Raw genomic sequence first — 8127 nt, 5'->3', positions numbered from 1 at the left:
TGAAGGGCTACCAAGTTTGTGCAAATAAATGACCTTCACACATTTTCAAGGTCACAGGGTCAAATATGTGAAGAACTTTAAACAACTTCTGATGAATAACCAAAATGCCCCGGGTGATGACATTTTTGGCCAGTAGCATGCTGAGATGAAGGGCTACCAAGTTTGTGCAAATAAATGACCTTCACACATTTTCAATTGCACAGGGTCAAATATGTGAAGAACTTTAAACAACTTCTGATGAATAACCAAAATGCCCCGGGTGATGACATTTTTGGCCACTAGCATGCTGAGATGAAGGGCTACCGAGTTTGTGCAAATAAATGACCTTCACTCATTTTCAAGGTCACAGGGTCAAATATGTGAAGAACTTTAAACAACTTCTGATGAATAACCAAAATGCCCCGGGTGATGACATTTTTGGCCAGTAGCATTCTGAGATGAAGGGCTACCAAGTTTGTTCAAATGAATGACCTTCACTTATATTCTAGGTCAAAGGGGTCAATTGTCTTAAAAATCCTTTAAACAACTTCTTCTGAATAACCAAAATGCCCAGGGTGATGATATTTGGCCAGTAGTATGCTGAGATGAAGGGCTACCAAGTTTGTTCAAATGAATGACCTTAAATTATATTCAATGTCACAGGGGTCAAATATGTTAAAATCTTTAAACGACTTCTCCTTAATAACCATAAGGCATAGAATGTTGGGATCTGGTCAGTATCATGCTGGGATCAAGGGCTACCATGCTTGTTTAAGAAAAATGACCTTGGCCCACTTTCAAGGTCACGTTTGGTCAAATGAACTAATTTAAATTAACAAAAGGATAGGGTGGGGATATTTTGCAAGTTTCATCCTGAGATGAAGGGCTATACATTTTGTTCAACATAATGACCTTGTTCGTTTTCAAATCTTAAAACAGGTTCTTTTGAATGAATGTTAATCATAGATACTGATATTTTGCCTGTGGCTTTATTTTAGATCACTTTTAAGGTTACAAGTGTGAGATTTATACCAGGTGAGCGATGCAGGCCCATTGGGCCTCTTGTTCTTACATACTTGTCGTTGCAAACATCTAATCTTAAATCAGTTTCTATAATTGAAAAAAACATCTTGTGTCATTTCTCCTGGTTGGAATATAGATATAGGTGTCATTTCACTCAAGTGATGTTTATCACATTTAAATGATTTGAAACTGTCATTTAAAATTAACTCCACCTGTGATAAACTGAGTGTTGTGCCTCTAAGCAACTGGTAAAATGTACATTGAGGTTGGTCGTGAATTTCACCAATACGCAAAGAGTACATATACTCAGAAATTACTTTCATCTGCAATATCTATAGAACATGCTTATTAGAGAGGCCTTAATTCTCACAATATTAGACTTGATGTATAAATAATTTTATTTTCTCAATTTGCTTTATATTGCGAAGTATAATATCTGTTATTTTTATTTGCGAAAATATCTGAATTCGTGATTGAGAGGATGTTATTTCAATTTTGAAAGAAAGCATATATTGAATTATTATTCATGAAAGATTGAAATTCATTCTGCTGAAGAATTGACGTGACACCGAAGTGTTTAACAGTATTATGTTTATCAGGGCGACCCAGTAAAACAATATTCTCCACCAGTGGCAAATGATGTGTAAATATTTCTGTGATATGTAATTATTTGGACATATTGGCTACAGGTAAAATTCTCTTGCTGAAGACCTTGAAAAAGAAGGTACCTATTATGGGGCAAAGAGGCTTTCTGAATTGAACAGCCATCACAGAAAATAGAAATGGGAGAGTATTGTTTGTGATGTATGATATATAGTAAATGTTGGAAGGTATTGGTTATCACGGCATTCATATTTACTCCAATTCTTGTGATATATTGTTGTTTTTAATGATATTGGCTTGGTGGTGCTGTATAGAAATGTTCCTGAGATGTCTCACCTTGACTCCTATGTATTTTTATACCGGCTCAGTCATGTAACCATGCTGTGTTCTTCCAGATTCTCAGAACCTTGGGGTAAATAGAACTCCACCATTGTAGCCCAAGTCACGGGTAGTTTTCCATAGACCTTAAAGTCATCTGTGCTAGAGAATTCTTTATTAACCGTAAGCTTTTCTAAACGATGTTAGTTCAGATCTGTTCTTACCTCCTCGGGTATGTCTAAATAAAACGTCTCCACCCCTCCTAATAAGTCTAGTATAGAATAAGATTGAATGCTTTTAATTCCTAGTCTGTCAACAATCACGTTGCATTGTAATATTACAATGTTATCATCTTATTTTTATTAAAAACACAATTTCAAAATTAGCATAATTGAGTTGTCACAATATTTGGGGTTGCCATATGTTTAATGCTGGTAATTCATATTGATTATAAAACTTGATTACAGATTACTACCCTTTAGAACAAGTAAAAAATACCGATAATAAAATAACAACGATTTCTGAAGAGATCCCAGATTCATGTCTTCAACTACTATTAAAGTATTTTTTCCATTGGGAAATTTGCTCTGGTTGCGGGATCGATTTTACACAAACATGCCAGTATAATTTGTTTTGCTGTGCCAGTTTGACTTTCATAGCTACATCAAATCATTGGAAACTGTTTTGGCTGCATCTGGAATATGTTAATTCAGAAAGGAATGAAGGAACTTTATCAAATTTTGAGTATATTAGCATTTCTTCATGTGTAAATATCCATGATACATGTACATTTTACACAGGCACCTGGGTAGGTTTGTTTTTGAAGTGTGTGGTTAATTTAAACCTATTCAGTTTACAAAATATTTTACAAAATATATCAGTAGAAAATTATTAATTTCGACTTTTGGTAAAAATGACACCCCCAATGATCATATATCACAACATTCAAAATTACTCTAAACACCCTATATATGATCATTGGGGGTGTCATTTTTACCGAAAGTTGATCTAAACCGCTAAAACATGTAAAATTTCCTTAGTTTAGGTCCAAATATAGCAACAAATGTTCAGGTCCCTGTTACTAAACCAAGAAGCAATTCCTACAAAAGCAATCCTCTGCCCAGCTGCCAGATGTCTATAACAGTGTACTGTGTTCCAATGACCTAGTCGTTTTGTCAGGTAAATAAGTGTGTATCAGAGAATGACATGTCGTAAGTTGCCAAATAATAAGATTGTTACCAGCATTGATCTGAGTGACCTCCCCTGGATGTCCAGGGCAACTGTTACTGTGAACATTACAACTTCTCTACAAATAAAAAGAGGTTATGTGAATGAGTCTTTTGTCATCTGTTTTAATTGAAAAAAAAGTTGTTTGTTTGCGTTTTACATCCAATTAAACAGCTATGATCATTCAAGGACGTGTCAGTTTTTGGTGGTGGAGGAAAGCTGGAGTACCCGGAGACAAACCATCGACCTGTGGAATATACCTGGCGACTGCCCCTTGGAGGCCTCAAACCTGCGACCAAGTGCTGGAGGGCTAGTTGTATCAGAGGGTCGGACGCCTTAATTTGGCCACTGCGGCCTCTACGGAAAAAAAACATGAAACAGAAAAATAATAATTTCTTACAATAGAGATTAGAGTACTCTATTTAACCTCTCTGACCTTGAATGGAAGTCAATTTCCTTTATTAAAATGACTTTGATAGTTCACCATCTCAGTAAGCTAAAGACCAAATATCTTTTCTAAAGCATTATGGTTATTGAAGCTGTGAAAAAAAAAGCTATTGCATATACAAAATAGTTGTGTTTTTCAATGGTAATAAATGCCCATTATTAGCTCACCTGGTCCAAAGGACCAAGGTGAGCTTATGACATACCGTGGCGTACGTTGTCCGTACGTCAACAATTTCTTTGAATGACTTCTTCTTCTTAACCAATGATTGACTGGAAGCATCCCTTTGTTGTGGGGATTCAAAATTATACAAATGGTCGTGCTGGGGGGCGGGGCCGAAAGGGGGCAATTTTGCTATATTGCTTTAAGGGACTTCTTCTCTGGAACTAAGAGATGGATATCAACCATATTTGACTGGTGGGGCCAAAAGGGGACACTTTGGCTATATTGCTTTAAGAGACTTCTTTTCTGGAACTAAGAAATGGATATCGACCATATTTGACTGAAAGCATCCCTAGGTGGTGGGGATTCACAATTGTATAAATGGTCGGACTGAGGGGCGGGGCCAAAAGGGGGCAATTTGGCTATATTGCTATAAACGACTTCTGTAGAACTGTGCCATGGATATCGATCATATTTGGTCGGAAGCATTCATGGGAGGCAGGGATTCAAAATTGTACAAATGGTAGCCCCAGGCTAAGGGGTGAGGCCAAAAATAGTGTATTTCTTGGAAATGGTTGAGATCCCCACCGTGTAGGGACCACGGAACCAAATCAAAAATAGATTTAATAGGAAGGTGAATGCCTCCGGGCCTGCTGGTTGGATATTTAGGTGGCAGAAGTTTCAAAAGTTGTATGTGTGGGTTGAGCAATATATATAGATGTAATATGCATAAAAAATATTTAAACATTTTCAAGTCTGCTTTTGTCTGGGTGAGTTTATCAAGTGTGTAATTTGTTGTAAAGTTTGGTCCAATTTTTGTGCCGAATTTTAATACAAGATGGCGGCCCCCATATAAAAAAAGGTTCAAATAGGCAGAATTTTTAAATATTTTATTTACAGTTGTGTGAGATGATATTCTTCAAAATGAGGGCAGGTAAACCAGTGAGGATAACCCCATTTAACCAGGACAGTGGTAAACGTTAACACTATCGTCTATGGAAGATCATTTGGTTCTGCGGTCCCTATAACGCTGAGTATAATGAGAAGAATGCACATTTGCTTCCAGGATGACCCTAGGGTCTGGCCCTACCCTTGGAGACATAGTCCCTAGGTCATAACTTTGAAACGGTTGAGATCCCCACCCCAAAACTATAAATACAAATGCTGGGCATAAAGAGACAAATGCAGTCATGATATTAGAATTGATCCTGGGGTCTTGCCACAACCCTATGGACCTAGTTTCTGAGTCACAGCTTGGAAACAGTTGAGATCTCCACCCCATAACCATACATAAAATTGCTGGGGATGAACAATCTAATACAGATATCTACAAGGATTGGCCTTGGGGTCTGAAATATTCCCTTGGATTTCATTTGGAGACTATTTTGCCATGATTGCTTAGATATCCAGGTGAGCGATACAGGACCTATGGGCCTCTTGTTCAAAATTTTATGACCCTTAGCCGCCTGATAGTTATTGAAAAATAATTCAAATATTTAAGCACACCATGAAGGTCAAAGTCATTTGTTTGAACGACTTTGATAAAAAAAAAAGTCATATACATTACCCCGTTTATAATAAAGGTCAAGATCATCTAAATAAACTTTATACAGCCTTCCATTTCAGCTATCTACAGGCAGAACGATGTCGTCCAACATGTGATGAATATTGAGGCATTTAAAATATTCAAACATTATAGCCCCGTGACCTTGGTTGAAGGTCTGGGTCAGTTATTGACATGAAGTTGTTTGCCCTTTATCCCAACTGTCTACAGCGGAAATATTACCACGTCAGACCGTATGCTTTTTAAGAGGAATTCATCTACAGTTTGAAACATATTTAACCGTATGACTATAAATGACATTTTTGTGAGCCATTGACTTAATATTATGACCATAGGCCGTCAATTCCTGTGACCTTGAATGGAAGTAAAGGCTATTTGATAAATGTTCTTTGATGGTACAAAACTACTACACCTTTAAACATCTTTTCCGACAACGATAGGAATGTTTAGGTATGACTATCGGAATCCGCCGTGTAAAGGCGCCTATTCGGAATCAAGGAAGAATAAGACCAGGCGTTCTGGAAGGATTAGCGTCTTATGTTTCAACGATGACACAGGACATGTAAATATCAAAGCAAAGTAATGTCACGTCATGGCAAGAACTTGGGTTGTGACAACGAAACATTGTAACACGCCAACACATTATAAAAAAATATCGACCTTCCAATCACTCAAACAAATAGCGTGTTTTCCCAATGTGATTATGATGGCAACAACTAACATTTGTCTTTAGCATTCATCTTCCTGTATTTTTGAACCCCCTATGCAGTACATATAGCTTTGCCCGTCAGTTGACAAATACATCTTAAGCCACGATAGTCGGAGTAAACTATTGAATACCAAATCAACTGCGAAAGGTAAAACACAATAATATTTTTGGTAACCAGGTAGGGATGTTACTATACAGAAAGGGAAAATTCGATTATGATCAGTAAATCGAAATCGTTCTGCTTATCGTACTGCTTAATAGTATGCCACTCCCGTTTGTCATGTTATAAGTATAGATCGGGGGAAGTGGCTGAAGAAAAACAAAGAGTCTTACAAATGTAAGTGTCGTTGATTTCAAGGTCTGGAGGGTACACATTTGTACACACGATCGGCATGGTAAATCAATTTCTTGTTATTTGGAGACAGCATATGGTCGAGATATCGGGAGTGAAAGTGAAGGCATTGGCGACTACCACTCCTGATAACTTCTTCAAAACTTCAGCGTTATAAAGAAAACAAAAGCAATTCGGCCAGGCGTTCCTTTAGGAATGCCTACTGTCTGCTGGAAAATCTTACAACCGAACTCAACAAACATATAACCAGGAAATCAATCATTCACACGATGTCATCCTTATTTTTTGGCTTTTGTTGTGTTTTTCACAAGATATATGCTCCAAAATAGTTAGCAACCGTATATTTGTATTACTGTTCGTCTCTCTTCGAAAAGAACACACTCATGATAATTGAACAAATGCGTCCCTTCAGTTTGGAACTCTGTAAGACGTATAATTGTGTAAAGAGTAGAACATTTCATAACATACAGTAGAACTTCTGATAGAGATGTTATGCGTATTTACAAATTTACACGTTTCTGATTTTTATGGGTTTTTCATATGCATATGCGTACATATAATATGAATATATGTATATAAACATTTTTATATGTAAATTTTTGAATTCACAAATTACTTTTTGAGTTATTCTTTTTCAATCCCAGAATACGATTTGAAATTTTACATCTTCTTTCCATTTGGTGATACCAGTTGATATTAAAACAATAGTATGCTGCTTTGTTGAAACAACCTACGCCTATTGTGAGTGTCACAAATCCATTTTCTACTTACAGAATTTAAAATTATAAAAAGATATATGTATACGTCAATGGTTACCCAAGCTGTATTTATACAAACGAAGGTGTTCACATGACGCATTAATTGACGTAAAACAAATATATCCGTTTTTGTAAATGACCGCATTTATGCTTCCAAATGTATACAAATATTTCCATACCATGATCATATCTCTACTGAACGAAACAGGAGTACAGTGGAACTGATGTATGCTCCCCGAAAACAACTTTATTGGACGCTTTTCCTGTTTGTGAATTTTGCATTTGGTTAGATTCAGGGTTACATGTAGATTCATGACACATATAAAAACATGTTGACATGGGGAGTTTAGAAGAAGAAAAATAATATTTTAACACGTTACGTACATGTATAAGTGTCTGACACTTAGCATATGCTAGCGCTATGCAATATGAAGGCATCTGTTACTGATAATTAATGTATTCTAGTATATGCCAGCTATACACACTGATAGTTATGTGTGTCTATGAATATTTTGGTATTGCAAATCTTGCGGGTGATTTAAGCAAACGGTAAATACTCTGTAAATGACGGGTTGCTGGCCTTGAATTCAGTATACTGTATATCATCTTTGTGTGAAAATGATGAACACACTATGATTCATGATTCTAGGTTAAATGCAGGCAAAGTTATGCTCCGTACACGATATTTTAGCAAAGTGCGATAACTCTGTAATTAAGGGGTTGTGGGCCCTGAGTTCGGTACAGTGCACATTGCCTTAATATGACTAATGTACATACCAAGTGAAAGTTTCATGATCCCTCCTGAAAATGCAGTCAAAGTTATGCTCCCGACACAACATTTTAGCAAAGGGCAATAACTCTGTAAATAAGGGGTTGTGGACCCTAAATCGTCTTAGTATGAGTTATGTCATCCTCGATATCCAGGGATTACGCTCACTTTCGATCTCTATATCCCTGGAATAATGTCATAGCAAAATTGAAGGCACA

This window comes from Mizuhopecten yessoensis, unplaced genomic scaffold (genome assembly GCF_002113885.1).
Source record: "Mizuhopecten yessoensis strain PY_sf001 unplaced genomic scaffold, ASM211388v2 scaffold4483, whole genome shotgun sequence".
Taxonomy (NCBI): Eukaryota; Metazoa; Mollusca; class Bivalvia; order Pectinida; family Pectinidae; genus Mizuhopecten; species Mizuhopecten yessoensis.
This window is presented reverse-complemented; position numbering follows the sequence as displayed.